At 41.2% G+C, this 18,647-nt stretch overlaps 1 pseudogene; it reads right to left on the bottom strand.

Moving 5' to 3' along the window:
• Positions 1 to 6,138: 6,138 nt before the first annotated feature.
• LOC110199917 (ADP-ribosylation factor 1 pseudogene) lies at positions 6,139 to 6,817 on the bottom strand (annotated as a pseudogene).
• Positions 6,818 to 18,647: the final 11,830 nt, after the last annotated feature.

The following is an 18,647-nucleotide window of genomic DNA, read 5'->3' as shown; positions in this document are numbered from 1 at the left end:
CTTTGGTGAAAAAGAAGATCAAAATATACAACCAGAAGAAGACAACAAAGTCAAAGCTCCTACATCCAAAGCCTCCAAGAAAAATATGAATCAGTCCCAGGCCTTGGAAGAGCTCAAAAGGGATTTTGAGAAGCAAGTAAGGAAAGTAGAGGAAAAACTGAGGAGAATGCAAGAAAATCATGAAAAACAAGTCAATAGACTGCTAAAGGAGATCCCAAAAAATACTGAAGAAAATAACACCTTAAAAAATAGCCTAACCCAAATGGCAAAAGAGGTCCAAAAAGCCAATGAGGAGAAGAATGCCCTAAAAAGAAAAATTGGCCAAATGGAAAAGGAAGTCCAAAAGATTACTGAAGAAAATACTTCCTTAAAAATTAGAATAGAGCAATTGGAAGCTAGTGACTTTATGAGAAATCAAGACACTGTAAAACAAATCCAAAAGAATGAAAAATTAGAAAACAATGTGAAATATCTCATTGGAAAAACAACTGACCTGGAAAATAGATCCAGGAGAGAGAATTTAAAAATTATTGGACTATCTGAAAGCCATGATCAAAAAAAGAGCCTAGACATCATCTTTCAAGAAATTATCAAGGAAAACTGCCCTGATATTTAGAACCAGAGGGCAAAATAGAAATTGAAAGAATCCACAGATCTCCTCCTGAAAGAGATCCCCAAAGGAAAACTCCTAGGAATATTGTAGCCAAATTCCCAGAGTCCCAGGTCAAGAAAAATATTACAAGCTTCCAGAAAGAAACAGTTCAAGTACTGTGGAAACACAATCAGGATAACACAAGATTTAGCAGCTTCTACATTAAAGGACCACAGGGCATGGAATATAATATTCTGGAGGGCAAAGGAGATAGGATTACAACCAAGAATCACCTACCAGCAAAACTGAGTATAATCCTTCAGGGGAAAAAATGGTCATTCAGTGAAATAGAGGACTTTCAAGCATTCTTGATGAAAAGACCAGAGCTGAATAGAAAATTTGACTTTCAAATACAGGACTCAAGTGGAACATGAAGAGGTAAACAGGAAAGAGAAATCATAAGAGACTTATTAAGATTGAACTGTTTACATTCCTGCATGGAAAGATGATATTTATAACTCATGAGACCTTTGTCAGTATTAGGGTAGTTGGAGGGAAAAAATTATATGTATGTATATGTATAGATAGATAGATAGATAGATAGATAGATAGATAGATAGATAGATAGATAGATAGATAGATAGATAGATAGAGGGCACAGGGTGAGTTGAATATTAAGGGATCATATCTGGAGAATAAAATTAAGGGATGTGAGAGGAATATACTCAGAGAAGAAGAAAGGGATAGGTAGAATGGGTTAAACTATCTCACAAAAAAAAAAAGAAAAGAAAAGTCTCTTACAGTGGAGGGGAAACGGGGAAGGTGAGAGGAATGAGTGAATCTTATTCTCATAGGATTTGGCTTAAGGAGGAATAACAACACATTCATTGGGTATGGAAATCTGTCTTACCCTACAGGAAAAGAGGGGGAGAAGGGCACAAGAGAGCAGGGGGATGATAGAGAGGAGGGCAGATTGGGAAAGGGAATAATCAGAAGTAAATACTTCTGAGAAGGGACAGGGTCAAAGAAAGAATAGAATAAATGGGAGGGCAGGATAGGATTAAGGGAAATAGAGTTAGTTTTTCACAACATGTCTACTATGGACATGTTTTGCATAACTGCACATGTACAACCTATATTGAGTTGCTTGCCTTTTCAATGAGGGTGGGTGGGGAGGGAGGAAGAGAGAAAATTTGAAACCTAAAGTTTTAAAAGCATATGTTTAAAAAATGTTTTCACATGCTACTGGGAAATAAGAAGTACAGGAAATGGGGTACAGAAGTCTATCCTGCCCTACAGGAGTATAGAAGGGGAAGGGGATAAGAGAAGGGCAGAGAGATAGAAGAGAGGACAGATTAGGGAAAGGGATATTCAGAATGCATGCCATCTTGGGGTGGGAGGAGGGGGGAGATGGGGTATAAATTTGGAATTCAAAAACTTGTGGGAGTGAATGTTGAAAGCTAAAAATAAATTTATATTAAAAAAATAAAAATAAATAAACAAACACAAACCCTTTTCTTTGGTGATGATAAGAAATTAAGTTGAAAGAACTCAAGAGTTAAGTTCATCTTTTTAAAAAAATATTTTTAATTTATGGAATAAAACAAGAATTTTCTTTCATAACATGGTGCAATATAAAAGATGATTGTTCATGAAACTTCAAATCTGCTATGCACAACTTGCTATTCCTTTGAAATATACAACAAAATTATCATGGAGATTTATTTTTTTTTGTCCCTCTTCCCATCCCAGAGATGGCTCCTATTAGACCACAAATAGGTATGTGTGTGTGTGCATATAAAATTATTATATACATATTTCTATTTATCTCAGTTCTTTCTCTGCATGCAGATAGCATTGTTCTTCATATAGTTTTTTTAGTTAATTTTGGTATTTATAATAGGTAACATAACTTATTCACTCAAACATCTGTATCAATATGGGAAGGGAAAGAGAGAGGGAGGAAGGAAGGAAGGAAGGAAGGAAGGAAGGAAGGAAGGAAGGAAGGAAGGAAGGAAGGAAGGAAGGAAGGAGGAGGGAGGGAAGGAAGGAGGGAAGGAAGGAAGGGAGGGAGGAAGGGAGGGAGGAAGGAAGGAAGGAAGGGAGGAAGGAAGGGAGGAAGGAGGAAGGAGGAAGGCAGAGGGAAGGAAGGAAGGAGGGAAGGAGGGAAGGCAGGAGGGAAGGAGGAAGGGAGGGAGGAAGGGAGGGGAGGAAGGGAGGAAGGAAGGAAGGAAGGGAGGGAGGAAGGGAGGGAGGAAGGAGGGAAGGAAGGGAGGAAGGAGGGAGGAAGGGAGGAAGGAAGGGAGGAAGTAAGGAGGGAAGGGAGGGAGGAAGGGAGGAAGGAAGGGAGGAAGGAAGGAAGGAAGGGAGGAAGGAAGGAAGGGAGGAGGAAGGGAGGAAGGAAGGAGGGAAGGAAGGAAGGGAGGGAGGAAGGAAGGGAGGGAGGAAGGAGGAGGGAAGGAGGAAGGGAGGGAGGAAGGAAGGGAGGGAGGAAGGCAGGGAGGGAGGAAGGAAGGGAGGGAGGAAGGAAGGAAGGGAGGGAGGAAGGGAGGAAGGAAGGAGGGAAGGAAGGAAGGGAGGGAGGAAGGAAGGGAGGGAGGAAGGAAGGAGGGAGGAGGGAAGGGAGGAAGGAAGAGGGAGGAAGGAAGGAAGAAGGAGGGAAGGGAGAGGAAGGAGGGAGGAAGGGAGGGAGGAAGGAAGGAAGGAAGGAGGAAGGAAGGAAGGGAGGGAGGAAGGGAGGAAGGAAGGAGGGAAGGAAGGAAGGGAGGAGGAAGAAGAAGGAGGGAGGAAGGAAGGAGGGAAGGAAGGAAGGGAGGGAGGAAGGAAGGAGGGAGGAAGGAAGGAGGGAGGGAGGGAGGAAGGAAGGGAGGAGGAAGGAAGGAAGGGGGAAGGAAGGAAGGGAGGGAGGAAGGAAGGGAGGGAGGAAGGAAGGGAGGGAGGAAGGAAGGGAGGGAGGAAGGAAGGGAGGAAGGAAGGAGGGAAGGGAGGGAGGAAGGGAGGGAGGAAGGAAGGAAGGAAGGAAGGAAGGAAGAAGGAAAGGAAGGAAGGAAGGAGGAAGGGAGGAGGAAGGGAGGGAGGAAGGAAGGGAGGGAGGAAGGAAGGAAGGGAGGAAGGAAGGGAGGAAGGAAGGAAGGAAGGAAGGGAGGAAGGGAGGAAGGGAGGAAGGGAGGAAGGAAGGAAGGGAGGAAGGAGGAGAGGAAGGAAGGAGGAAGGAAGGGAGGGAAGGAAGGAAGGAAGGGAGGAGAAGGAAGGAGGAGGAAGGAGGGAAGGGAGGGAGGAGGAAGGGAGGAAGGAAGGGAGGAAGGAAGGAAGGAAGGAAGGAAGGGAAGGTGATGTTATGCATGGAAGTTTGAAGAATATATTGGTCAAAAAGAATCGCTACTGATACAAAAGATTAACCAAATTATTTTATTTTTTATATTTTTTATATTTATATTTATATTTTTATATTTATATTTTAAACTCTTTTCTATGCAGTTTCTTATATTGTCTACTTCTGTGATGGTTTATTGTAGAGTAGAAGTAATCCAAAGCTCCAAAGTTTAGTCCCACAGATTACAAACTTTGGTAGCTGCTGGTGAGTTGGAAATTGTGACTTGGCCTAGTGGGGGATGTTTCCTTGTCCTTCAAGAAGAGACTGGCTGCATTCAGAAACATTCATCACCTGAAAATTGGTCACCAAGTAATGATTTTTTTTTTGCCTCAGGAAGTCACAAAACTATATTCCTAGAAGTTGAAGTAATGTAATCAGTGTTGATGGAAGGAGTACCCCTACAAGCAAATCACAGATGTTTTGAAGGAGCTATTAAAGGTAAGACTTCATTTTTTTCCCTTAAAAGCCGAGATGGTAGAGAAAAGGTAGGGACTCACCTAAGCTCTCCCCAAAACCATTGCAAACAATTTTAAATAATTCTGCAGAACAAAATATGGAATGGCAGAATGCACAAAAGGGCAAGGTGAAACAATTTTCTAACCCAAGACAGCTTACAAAGTCAGCAGGAAAGATCTGTTGTATCCAGGTAAGCATAGTTGAGTACAGGCTACACCCAAGCCGTCAAGGAATAGGACTTGGGGTTGACTAAATCAGTGGCAGCAATGGAGGTTTCTGGACTTCTCAGCCCACAGATAGTAAAGGGGTCAGACAACTGGTCAGAATGAGATTACAGAGATCCCTTTGCTGGCACCAAGGGGAGGACCGTTGCATTGCCCATGCTTGGATCTGGGTTGCAGTTCTGGCTCTCAGTCACAGGGCAAAGAGAAGCACTAGCACACCAGAAATTGTGCAAGGGAGCTTGGACCTGGTCACAGTTCCAAAGTGGAAAAGAGCTCTTGTGGTCACTCACAGACCAGAGCACAGGCAAAGAGATTGGTAAACACACCTCCCCTAGATCATACCCAGCTTGGAAGAACTGAAAACTTACAGGTCCCCAGAATTACCTCTGAAAACATCTGCGCTAAAAACCTGAAGCTTGGGACAGTGGCTGCTCCTCTCCAGAAGCAGAGCCCTGCTTTGGCATAGAGTTAGTAAAACGCATTTTATAATATGCAGATATTGGGATTGTTCCAAAATAGGGCCAAATACTTCTAGAATGGAATGGCTTCCCAAGCTCTCACACCCAATTTGTTTTCTTTCAAAACCTAGACACCATAAAGAAATGCCTAGTGTTCTTGACCATGTTTTTGAAATTTCTCCAGCTAAGCTTTGGGCCTAACGTAGGCTATGCTTACCATGGAAAGGTATCAAATAGAAGCACCACACACTTGACCAAAATTAAAAGGCCTTTTTGTTGTTCAAATACGACAGAAAGCTCTTCTCAATGTTTATAATGAGCCGTCGTTGTGCCCTTCCAAAGAGTTATTCAAGTGTGATGGAGAACTGATCACAGCCTGAGCTGAGCTGCAGGGGGAAGGCAGAAAGTCTAGTCATAAATGCTTATGACTGAAGACATAATGCTCTCAACGTGCAGCCTGCTCTGAGTCGCGGCCTCGCAGCTTTTTTGTTTTCTGATGAGCATCCGTGTGAGCGCAAACTCGATGAAGTGCATAATGATCCAAAGACATAGCGCTGCATGGACTCCTGTTTTCACCGTGCAGAACTATGACTTGCTTGACTTTTGTCATCATTTCTCAAGTTTCAGAAGAAAAACCACAGGCAGTTACGATGATCGGCACTCAAGGTGTTACTGCAAAACCTACACTGAGCATATTTGTTCTATGTGTTCAAGTGTTTTACTCGTCTTTTTAATTCTTTTTACTATTTAAAAAAATACACTGAATTCAAGTTAAAAACCAGTCCCAAAATGGGTCTCAACACAGATCTCACAAACCAGTAGGAGTAGCATTCGCTCTGCTGCTACACATTAACCCCCAGCAACCAAAGCGTCAATGTACTCAAAATCTCTTTCCAGTACCAAGAAGTGAGTTGATTTTTCTTACAATAAAAAAGCTGAGTAATATTGCATAGGAATGCCAGAAACTTCCTCATTAGAAACAAAAACTATTTGCATCAAATAAAAAAGCAGTTGTCAGGTCTCTGTTTGCCACATTTACAGCATGGTGCAATACGTACTGTGGCAAGGGATAGGAAAAAGGAGCTTCTGCTGCTCAGTACAAAGTAGCACAGTTTGCCACATGAGAGTAAGGTGAAGGGTGAATAGGAGGAAACAAGAAGGAGAGAAGGAAAGAGGGACAGGAGCTTTTCTTGTTTCATTTCTGGTTTGGGAGCTGACTGGAAACCAGTCCAGTCCTTCCTAGAGCCCATTCCCATTAGTGACACAGGTGGCTTAGATGTACCAGTTTGTGTGATGAAGAGAATGCAGTCCAAGTTTATCTGTGATTTCAGCTCCATTTATGGAACTGGGAAGGTCCTGTTTGTTAGCAAACACCAACAAAACAGCATCTCTGAGCTCATCCTCTGCGACATCCTCATCAGTTCTTCTCAGGACTCATTCACTCATTCTCTGTCATCACCATCAATCGCAAAAATCAGTCCTTGGGTGTTCTGAAAGTAATGGTGCCATCTACATTCCATACTGTAAAGCTAATGTTTTTGTATTGTATAGTCTCTACATTGAAACCTATGATAGGAATAGTATTTACTATTCACCAAGCTTCAGTTTGTACAAAATAATTGTCTTTCCTGCAGCATCCAGACCAACCATTAGAATTCACATTTCTTTTTTTGCCAAACAGCCACTTGAAGAGGTTTGCAAATATGTTCCCCATGTTCCAAGTATGCTATATTGAACGTTGGCAAAAGAAACCTCCCTACCTCTGAACCTTAGGCTTCCTATCTCTCACCAGTAAGCAGCTGCCACTCCTTCTTTTTAATGGCTCTCCTCCTAGCATAGAGTTAAAAATCAAGAAATAGGCTGGAAAATGAGCAAAATACAGACTATAGAAAGTTACTACGGTGACAGGGAAGACAAAAACACAAACTCAGAGGAAGACAACAAAGCCAAAACTTCTACATCTAAAGCCTCTAAGAAAAATACAAATTGGCCCCAGCCATTAAAAGCTCAAAAATAACTTTAAAAAGCAAGTAAGAAAGGCAGAGGAAAAATTGGGAAGAAAAATGAGTGATGCAAGAAAATCATGAAAAAAAAAAAAGAGTCAACAGCTTGGTAAAGGAGGCACAAAAAATACAGAAGAAAATAGCATCTTAAAAAACAGAATAGGTCAAGTGGCAAAACAGAGACAAAAACCCATGAAGATAAAAATGCCTTGAAAAGCAGAATTGGCCAAATGGAAGAAGATATACAAACGTTCACTGAAGAGAAGAGCTACTTAAAAAGTAGAATCAGTCAAATGGAAAAGGAGGTATAAAAGCTCACTGAAGAAAGTAATTCCTTAAAGTTAGAATTTGGTGAGTGGAAGCTAATGACATTATGTGACATCAAGAAACAATTATACAAAACTAAAAGAATGAGAAAATAGAAGAAAAATGTGAAATACCATGTTGGGAAAAAAAAAAACTTGCCTAGAAAATAGATCCAGGAGAGATAAATCAAAAAATATTGGATTACATGAAAGCTATGATTCAAAAAAAAAAAACAAATCTAGATATTATATTTCAAGAAATTATTGAGGAAAACTGCCCTGATATTCTAGAATTGGAGGGTAAAATAGAAATTGAAAAAATCCACCAATCAGCTCTTCAAAGACATCCCAAAATGAAAACTCCCAGGAATATTATAGCCAAAGTTCAGAGCTTCCAGGTCAAGGAGAAAACATTGCAAGCAGCCAAAAAGAAACAATTCAAATATCATAGTACCACAAGATTTATCAGTTTCTACATTAGGAGATTGAAAGGCTTGGAATATTACATTCCGGGGGGCAAGAGAGATGGTATTACAACCAAAAATCACTTACCTAGAAAAGCCAACTATAATCCTTTGGTGGAAGGGAATGGATATTTAATAAAATAGAGGAGTTTCAAGCATTCCTGATTAAAAGACCAGAGATGAATAGAATATTTGACTTTCAAACACAGGACTCAAGAGAAGCATAAAAAGGTAAACAGGAAAAAGAAATCATAAAGGATTTAATGAGGTTAAACTGTTTACATTCTAACACAGGAAAATTATACTTGTAAGTCCTAATAACTATCCCATTATTAGGGCAGTTGGAAGGAATATACATAGACAGGGGACATGAGTGTGAGTTGAATATGATGGAATGATTGTCTGAAAAAAATAAAAATAAGGTGTGAGAAAGAATGCACTGGGAGAAGGAGAAAGAGAGGTACAATGGGGTAAAGTATCTGACATAAAAGAAGTACAAAATAGCTTTTATCAGTGGAGGGGAAGATGCAGGAATAAGGTGGACAGTATTTGAACCTTACTCTCATTGGAATTGGCTCAAAGAGGGAATAACATACACACTCATTTGAGTATATAAATCTATCTCAATGCACAGGAAAATAGGAAGGGATGGGGATAAGATAAAGGGTGGGCCTGATAGAAGGGAGGGTAGATTGGGTAAGGGAAAAGTCAGAAGCAAAACACTTTGAAAATGGGCAGTATAAAAGGAAGGAGTGAAAGTAGGATAAACGGGGAAATACAATAGAGAGAAATACATAATAATCATAACTGTGAAAGAATTACAGTAAGTTTCTCTGATAAAGACCTCATTTCTCAAATATATGGACAACGAGTCAAATTTAGAGAAATAAGAACCATCCCTCAATTGATAAATGTTCCAAGGATGTGAACAGGCAGTTTTCAGATGAAGAAATCAAAACTATCTATAGTCATATGAGAAAATGCTCTAAATCACTATTGATTAGAAAAATGCAAGTCAAAACAAATATGACCTGGGGAAGCTTGATGGTGCAGTGGATAGACTTTTGGCCTTGGAGTCAGAAGTCCCTGAGTTCAAATTCAGCCTCAGACACTTGACACTTACTAGCTATATGACCCAGGGCAAGTCACTTAACCTGGATTGCCTCACCAAAAAAACAAAAAAAAAGAGCTACCACCCCATACCTATTAGATTGGCTAATAGGATAGAAAATGAAAATGCTAAATGTTGGAGGGGATGTGGAAAAATTGGGACACTTGAGACACTTCACCATTGGTGAAGTTGTACACGGATTCAAGCACTTTGGAACTATGCTCAAAGATCTGTAAAACCATGCCTATCCTTTGACTAAACAATACCACTACTAGGTCAGTATCCCAAAGAGATTGAAGAAAAGGAGAAAGGACCCACGTGTACAAAAATATGCATAGCGGCTGTTTCTGTGGTGGCCAAGAACTGGAAATTGAGGGGATGCCCATCCATTGTGAATGGCTGAACAGGTTGTATACAATTGTGATAGAACACTATTGTGCTGTAAGAAATCACCAGCAGGATGCTCCCAGAAAAACCTGAAAAGACTCACATGAACTGATGTAAAGTGAAATGAGCAGAACCAAGTGAACATTGTCTAATGTAACACCAATATTGTATAATGATCGCCTGTGAATACCTTAGTTACTCTCAGCAATACAAAGATCCAAGACAATTGTGAAGGAATTGCGAAGAAATGCCACCTATCTCCAGAGAAAGAACTGATGGAGTCTGAATGCAGACTGAAGCGCAATTTTTTCTTTACTTTCTTTTTTTTTGTCTATTTTCTTTCACAACGTGACTTACGTGGAAATATGTTTTGCATGACTGTACATGTATAACATATCAAATTGCTTGCCTTCTCAATGACAGTGGGAGGGAAGGGAGAGGAGAGAATTTGCAATTCAAAATTTGAAAAAAAAGAATGTTAAAATTGTTTTTTTACATGCAATTGAGGTAAAATAAAATATTAAAAAAAACCATCAGGGCCAATATGCAAACTTCACTTCCTTCACACAAACCAATATAAACACTTATAATCCAAGAAATTCATTTCAACAGACATTTATTGAGTTTTTACTGTATGCAAGGGTTTGAATAGATAATGAGGCTCCTCAGCCCCCAAGACTCTACCCTTAGGGAGCTGGCAATCTAAAAACACTTCCCCTTCCTGTCTAACACTTCACAGAATAGAGACTGAGAACCTCCCAGTTTGAGAATATCTTGCCTCCTTTTTTGCAGCAGTCTCTTACACTATATTTTACAGACTTTGCTGATTTGATAAAGAATATGTCTGGTGGAGAAGGAGGGCAGGGTTGGAGTGGGGACCTCATATCCCGGATGTTGTTCCATGGTAATGGCCTGACTATTTTCTCTGTTTTATGTTCTGTATAAAAACATACACAGATTGCTTTAGGCAGTCTGGAGAGATGTCTGGCACTTATTTTAACATTTCTGATGCAATTTAATTTTTAGATTTGCAATCATTTCTTGAGGGCACATGCATATTTCAAGATACCTCAACAGGAAATATTCTAGTTTGAAATGTTTGTACCTTGTGAAGCTTTAGGTGGCCTATGCAAAATCAAATCCATCCAGCAATAAAGACTTTTTAACCTGGCTTCAAATTCTGGCTCTGCTCCCTATGATTAATGGGACTTTGGGCAGAACAATTCTCTTCCCTGGGCTCTTTTTCTTCATATGTGAAATAAGCGGGTTGGACTCCATGAGTTCTGCTAAGGACTTTCCAGCTCCTACAGCAGCAATCGTCCATGGCCTTATGATTTGAGGACATGTTACCTGACCACAAAGGAGACTCTTTTCAGTCGTATCGCAAGGCCTCTTGGAAAACTGGCTGGTCTACATGAGTCATAGGGCTGTTGTAAGGAGAAAACAAGACATTTGGGGAAAAGCTTTATAATCATAAAGTGCTACATAAATATAAGTTTTTATGATTATTTCTGCATGGAAGATAAGAGGGGATAGTGGGTAGGAAGAGCATTGTAGAAAAGAAGATTGAGGTTCAAAGCCTAACTCTGACCCTCACTGGCATTGGGAGCCCAGGGAAGTTCCTCCTTTTCACCCCCTCACCAAGCAATCCTTCAAGAAGAGTGGTTGGAGAGCAGGTAGTGATCTGTATTGGACAAGGCGGATTCTCCACTTGGAGCTCTCTATAGCAGTGGCATCTGAAGTGGAGGACTAATAATTAATCAGCTGGGCCATGTCCAGTCATCTTGATGAATATCTGGCCACTGAACTCAGATGACTCTGGAGGAGAAAGTGAGGCTGGTGACCTCACTCAAAGCAAAGTCCTCATCTCCCTGATGTCATGGTCCTCTTTGAGATGGAAGGACAAACACAGCAGCAATAAATAATCATCAGTAATTAGTAATTAACTAATAAACAACTAAGAATGAACAATAACTTGCATTTATATAGTTATTTGAAGTTTGCAAAGCACTTTACAAACATCTCATTTTATCCTCACAAAAACCTTCAAAGATAAGTGCTGTTATTCCCATTTTACAGATGAAAAACAAACTGAAGCAAATAGAGGTTAAATGACTTGCCCAAGGTCACAAAACCCTGGCACACGTTACTTAAGAAACAAACTTAGGAGGCAGAGTCAAGATGGCAGAGTGAAAGCAATAACTTGCTTGAGCTCTCCCCCAAACCCCTCCTAACACCTGTAAAAAATGGCTCTAAACAAATTATAAAGCAGCAGAACCCACAAAAAGACAGAGTGAAACAAATTTCCAGCCCAAGACAACCTGGATGGTTGATTGGAAAGGTTTATCACGCTGGGCTAGGAAGGAGCACAGTTCAGCGTGGGCACACAGGCCACAGCAAACCTGGAGCAGGCCTCAGACGACTGAATCATGGGCGCCTGTGGTGGTTTCCAGACCTCTCAACCCACAAAGGCCAAAGACGGCTTAAAAGGTCAGTGGGAAAAGTCTGTTTCTGTGGTGGTGAGAGAGGAGCTCGGGGTCATAGCCCCATTCCCCAAGCTTGGCCCTGGGGGGAGGGCTGCCTCCTGAGCTTTCAGCCCACTGACTGAGGGGGAATGCAGTGGCTGATCAGAGGGGGATTGCAGGGATCTCTCTGCTGATGAAGGATTCTCTTGCTTTGCCTGTGCTTGTATCTGGGTCACAGTTCTGGGTGGCTGTCCTGGGAGGGAAGGAGTGCTGCATGGTGGAGCTTGTAGTGGCTGTGAAGAGGAAATCTCCTCACAGTTCCAAGACAGAAAAGAGTGCTTGTGGTCACTTATAGACCAGAGCACAGGACAGGAAAGCAGTAAACACCTCACCCTTGATCATAGCACCTTGGAAGAATTGAAAATTTATAGGTCCCTAGAAGTAACTCTGAAAACAGCTGCACAAAGCCCCTGAAGCTTGGGACAGTACATTCTCCACACTGGAAACAGGCACGTTAACAACAGAAACCTTAACAAAGAGTTTATAACTCATGTAATTGGCCAGGATCATGAGCAAGCACAGCAAAAAGACTCAGACTGTATTATCTTACTTTGGTGACAAAGAAGATCAAAACACACAACCAGAAGAAGACAACAAAGCCAAAGCTCCTACATCCAAAGCCTCCAAGAAAAATCTGAATTGGTCCCAGGCCATGGAAGAGGTTGAAAAGGATTTTGAGAAGCAAGTAAGAGAAGTAGAGGAAAAACTGAGAGTGATGCTAAAGGAGACCTCCCCAAAAAATACTGAAGAAAATAATACCTTAAAAAATAGCGTAACCCAAATGGCAAAAGAGGTCCAAAAAGCCAATGAGGAGAAGAATGCCCTAAAAAGCAAAATAGGCCAAATGGAAAATACCCTAAAATGCAAAATTTTTCAAATGGAAGAGGAAGTCCAAAAGCTTACTGAAGAAAATACTTCCTTAAAAATTAGAATAGAACAATTGGAAGCTAGTGACTTCATAAGAAATCAAGACACTGTAAAACAAATCCAGAAGACTGAAAAATTAGAGAACAATGTGATATATCTGATTGGAAAAACAACTGACCTGGAAAATAGATCCAGGATAGAGAATTTAAAAATTATTGGACTATCTGAAAGCCACGATCAAAAAAAGAGCCTACACATCATCTTTCAAGAAATTATCAAGGAAAACTGCCCTGATATTTTAGAACCAGAGGGCAAAATAGAAATTGAAAGAATCCACTAATCACTTCCTGAAAAAGATCCCTATAAGAAAACTCCTAGGAATTTTATAGCCAGATTCCAGAGTTCCCAGGTCAAGGAGAAAATATTACAAACAGCTAGAAAGAAACAATTCAAGTATTGTAGAAACACAATCAGGATAACACAAGATTTAGCAGCTTCTACATTAAGGGACCAGAGGGCATGGAATATAATATTCCAGAGGGCAAAGGAGATAGGATTACAGCCAAGAATCACCTACCCAAAAAAACTGACTATAATCAGTCAGGGGAAAAAATGGTCATTCAGTGAAATAGAAGACTTTGAAGAATTCTTAATGAAAGGACCAGAACTGAATAGAAAATTTGACTTTCCAATGTAAGACTCAAGTGGAACATGAAGAGGTAAACAGGAAAGAGAAATCATAAGAGACTTATTGAGGTTGAACTGTTTACATTTCTGCATGGAAAGATGATATTTGTAACTAATGAGACCTTTGTCAGTATTAGGGTAGTTACAGGGAAAAAATATATGTATGGATAGATAGGTAGATAGATAAATAGATAGATAGGTAGATAGATAGATAGATAGATAGATAGATAGATAGATAGATAGATAGATAGATAGATAGATAGATAGATAGATACAGGGCACAGGGTGAGTTGAAGATGAAGGGGTTATATCTGGAGTGTAAAAATAAGGGGTGAGAGAGGATTATACTGGGAGAAGAAGAAAGGGAGAGGTAGAATGGAGTAAATTATCTCACAAAAAATAAACAGAAAAGAAAAGGTTCTTACAGTGGAGGGGAAATGGGGGAAGGTGAGAGGGAATGAGTGAATCTTATTCTCGTAGGATTTGGCTTAAGGAGGGAATAACATACACACTCAGTTGGCTATGGAAATCTGTCTTAGCCTACAGAAAAGTAAGGGGAGAAGGGGTCAAGAGAGCAGGAGAATGATAGAGAGGAGGACAGATTAGGAAAGGGGGTAATCAGAAGCAAACTCTTCTGAGGAGGGTCAGGGTCAAAAGAAAGAATAGAATAAATGGGGAAGTGGGATAGGATTAGGGGAAATAGAGTTAGTTTTTTCACAACATGTCTACTAGGGAAGTGTTTTGCATAACTGCACATGTATAACCTATATTGAGTTGTCTTTTCAATGAGGGTGGGTGGGGAGGGAGGAAGGGAGAAAATTTGGAACCCAAAGTTTTCAAAACACATGTTTAAAAAAAATGTTTTCACATGCAACTGGGAAATAAGTAATATAGGAATTGGGGTTCAGAAGTCTATCCTACCCTACAGGAAAATAGAAGGGGAAGGGGATAAGAGAAGGGGGGGAGAGACAGAAGGGAGGGCAGACTAGGGCAAAGGGTATTCAGAATGCATGCCATCTTAGGGTGGGGGAGGGGCAAGATGGGGTAAAAATTTGGAACTCAAAATCTTGTGGAAGCAAATGTTGAAAACTAAAAATAAATAAATTTATATTAAAAAAAGAAAAACAAACAAAATTAGCTCTCTATTGACTCTAGGACTAAAGATAACTTTATCTTTGTCTCAGTCTTTTTAAACTTATATTTTTGTTTTAAGTGTCATGATATACATAATTATTAGTAGAGTAGTGCATGTTTTTAATTTATAAATAAGTAAATCTACACATTTAGGGGGTACATGCTGACACTTTCTGCTGAGGAGTGCACAATCCAATGCTCGGTGACTAGCCCCTGTACCAATATATTCATGGATTTCTTTTTTTTTTAATCTCCACACAACCTCATTTCCATATCTGAATAAGCAGCATTAATTCTTTCTGCACTTTGAAGGTGACCTATTTTGGATAGAAAGAAGACTTTAGGATACTGGAGATAAGCTTTCATTCCCTTATTTCACTGATGCCTCCTCAAATTTACAGGAATGTGCATACTCAATGTGGAGGGAGCAGTCACGTGGGTGACTGCTTAGTGAGACAGTAGAAAGAAGGCCCACCCCAATGAGGTGGGAGCTGATGAGGGGTTGAGGGCTGCTGGAGAAACCTGAGTTCACAGATTCCCTTGGCTATGAATTGAGTGATTTTTTTTTTTTTCCCAGAGGATCATCAGACTCTTGCAAGCCTCAGATCAGGTGCTTTCTGCCTGAGGTTTAGCCTGGGCCAGCCCTGCTGCTAGGACCTTCCCCACTAAGGACACTTTCTAGGTGCTTTTGTATCTACCTAATTACTAGACTTGTGTCTGCCTTTCCCATTTGAACTGAAGCTTCTTGAGGACAAAGACTTGTCTCATTTCCATTTTTGTATCTCCAGGATTTTGAACAGTGCCTGGTACTTAGTAGGGGCTAAATAAATGCCTGTCTGTTGATTGCTAAGAACTACAGAGGAGAGAGTCCTCACAGATCTCCCTATCCAACACCCTAATATTAGATAAGGCATAACTGAGGTCTAGCAAAAGGAAGTGACTTGCCCAAGGATACACAGGCTATAAGGGGCAAAATTGGCATCCAAATCCAGAGCCTCTGACTCTGAATTCAGCTCCATGCAAGGAGAGACATCCTACTAATGAGAGCTGTACATGAGTGGAACAGACTACAGCAGGAGGGGCTAGGTTCCCACCATTGGAATTCTTTCCAGAAGAGTTGGATGAGAACTCCTCAGAGTGCTACCAAGGAGATTCCCCAGAAGGCTTGACTTAGACCAGTCCATCTCCAAGGTCCCTGCTACTCTTCTAGTCTTGTGATTCCTACTTCCTGGGTGACAAGATTGACCTTGAGCTCACCCTCAAGGCCAGGCCTGTTACATATCACCCTATGTAGGTTCTCCCAACTGGCCATGCCCCCCCATTTAGGGGCCTAATGACTAGCACCCTCATCTCATTTAACCATTTAACACCAGTTTAGCTTTTACAAAAGGATATTTACTTCACAGATGTAGTAAGAACACACATACAAATCCTTTCCCCAACACCTTAGAGGCATAACCCCACTCCACCCCCAATGCAATCTGCGTCTTGGGGCACAATAGAGGTTGCACTCACAGCTGACCTCATTTCCTCCATAATGTTTGTCTCACCCTGTTCATGTCAAAAGCCAGCATAGCTTCTAGATTCTGCTGCAATAGACACCTGGGAATCCTGGCTTCCCAAGCAATCATTGTTAGGCTGGCTGCAATAGCCAATCTAGATCCCTCAAATTCCGGCATCTCTAGGCTTGTATTCCTAGGCTAGATTGGAGACTACATTCTTATATCTAGGAATGGACAAGAATGAATGAGAAGTTCCAAGATCCAGGGGCCACATAGCCTAGGGCCAAGGATAAAGAAGTGCTAAGACCCTCTCCCCCTTGCCAGATGGTCTTTCCTTGACTCCAAGTTAAGGAATCATTTCACCTCCCTAGACAGGCATGCAGCAAAAGCCACAATAGATGTTAACTCAAGCCTTTTGAAAATTCCAGCAATTTGGGCCATGCAGCCATTGGGAAAAGGCTTCTCCAACTACTGGTAGGCAAATGTAGAAATGACATGCATAGCCCAGTCCTCCAATCTCCCATATGCATCCCTTTAGTATCTTCCACAAGCATGATGGCATTCAGGATGTTCTGAGCAGGCAGCAGATCCCCACTACCATTTTATGTGCCAAGAACTTTGCAAGTTTTTCCTATTATGAGACATTGCATTTCTTCAAGTGGCTCCATACTCAGGGAACAGAGGAAGTGAGGGAAGCAGCCAAGTTGGAGAAAAGTCCATTGGCCTCTGAGTGTTTTGCTGTAGCAATGATCTTTAACAGGCATATGTGATAGAAGGAGTTGCCTCCAAAGGCTATATTGTCTTCTGCCCTGGTTACCTCCATTGAGGAAAGACCTTAAAAACTGGAGACTATCCAGTAAGCAGCATGGTGAAGTCATATGAGGGTCACTTGAAGGAACTGGTCATGTCTAGCCTGGATTAGAGAAGACTGGAGTGGAGGTAGAGGAAAGGATAAGTGTCTTCAAAATTTGTGTATCCCCAGCACTTAGCACAGTACTGGCACATAGTAGGTGCTTAATAAGTATTATTGAATTGGGGAAAAAAACAAATATTTAGGCAGCCAAGGTGGTACAGTGGACCTGGACCAAAATTCAGGAAGACCTGACTTCAAATCCTACCTCAGACACTAACCAGCTGTGTGACTCTGGATAAGTCATTTAAGGTCTGTCAACTTGTTTGCTCATCCATAAAATGAGGATAATAATAGTATCTACCTCCTAAGGTTATTGTGAGGATCAAGTTATACAGCATATATAAAGTTCTTTGCAAGCCTTAAAGTATTGTAGAAATGATAGCTGCTACTTAAAGGGCTGCAATGTGAAAAATGGATGCACCTTGTTGTTTGGCCCCAGGAAGCAGAATCACAAGTCATGGGTGGATGTTGCAAAGTGGCATATTTGGGCTCAGTACCAGGAAAACCTCCCTACAACTGGAGCTTTCCAAAGTAGAATAGGCTGTCTCATGGGTACAGTGGCACCCTTTCCTGGAGGTCTGTGAGCAGATGGGGTTGGGGGACTGAGCACGACCCTTTATCAGATAGGTTACGGTGGACTAGATGGCGACTGAGGTTTCCTCAAACTCACCAATTCTATAGCTTCAAGGATGTGGATTCCGGGTCTTTAAAACAACTACAGTAATGATAACAATAATAATCATATTCAAAATACCCTTCAATTCAGTCCTTTTGAGTAGCCACTCTGAGTGAAGATTTCAATCCCTCTCTACCTTCATAGACAGTTTTCATGAGCTTCTGTGGCCAAACCATCAGCTGGTGGTCAGAGAACAATAACAGCTCATGTATATATTTCACTTGAAGTCACACATCAGTTTTCTTACAATAGAGCTGAGAGGCACCAGCACAAATGAGAAAACTGAACCCTGGAGGGGGCTCATGATCACACAGCAGGGGAGTAGCAGAGTCAGGCAACAAACCCATTTCTCCTCATCCATGTCACATGTGCTACCACAATTAATCTATAAGCAGTTATTAAATGTGTGCCAGGCTCTAGGGACACAAATGCAATAAGTGAAACTAGCACTCCTTGCCAAGAGCTTATATTTGCATGGGGAGGAAACAAGAACATGGTTTGTGTGCCTATGCCTGCTTATATCCATACATATGTGGCATATATATATGAATGTGTATGAATGTTTGTGTAGCAACCAAAAAGGAAGAGGGGGGAGGGAGGGAAACAGAGGAGGAGGAGAAGGAGGAAGGGAGAAAGAAAGAGAGAGAGAGTCAGAGTCAGAGGCCCTGGGGAGAGCAAATTGAAACATAAAATATTATGCTACTAAGGCACTGTGTAGAGAACACGTGGGGCTGAAAGATCCTTGGTAACTAATGGCCTGGAAGCCCAAGGCTATGGTGCCATCACAGATGATACCAAATTGTGTTAACTGTGCTTGAACTCTGCAAAAGCATGTGACCACTGCCACAAAATAGATGACGTACCTGGAGAAGAACATACACACCAATGCAAGGACTGACATCCCATACAAGGAGAGAGTAAACATACATGGCAAAGGGCAGATAGCTGGGGACCTGAGGCCAAGACAGCT

Source organism: Phascolarctos cinereus, unplaced genomic scaffold (genome assembly GCF_003287225.1).
Source record: "Phascolarctos cinereus isolate Bilbo 61053 unplaced genomic scaffold, phaCin_HiC Scaffold_5;HRSCAF=322, whole genome shotgun sequence".
In the NCBI taxonomy this organism is placed as follows: Eukaryota; Metazoa; Chordata; class Mammalia; order Diprotodontia; family Phascolarctidae; genus Phascolarctos; species Phascolarctos cinereus.
The sequence above is the reverse complement of the archived record's forward strand: the minus strand, read 5'-3'. Positions and strand labels throughout refer to the sequence as shown.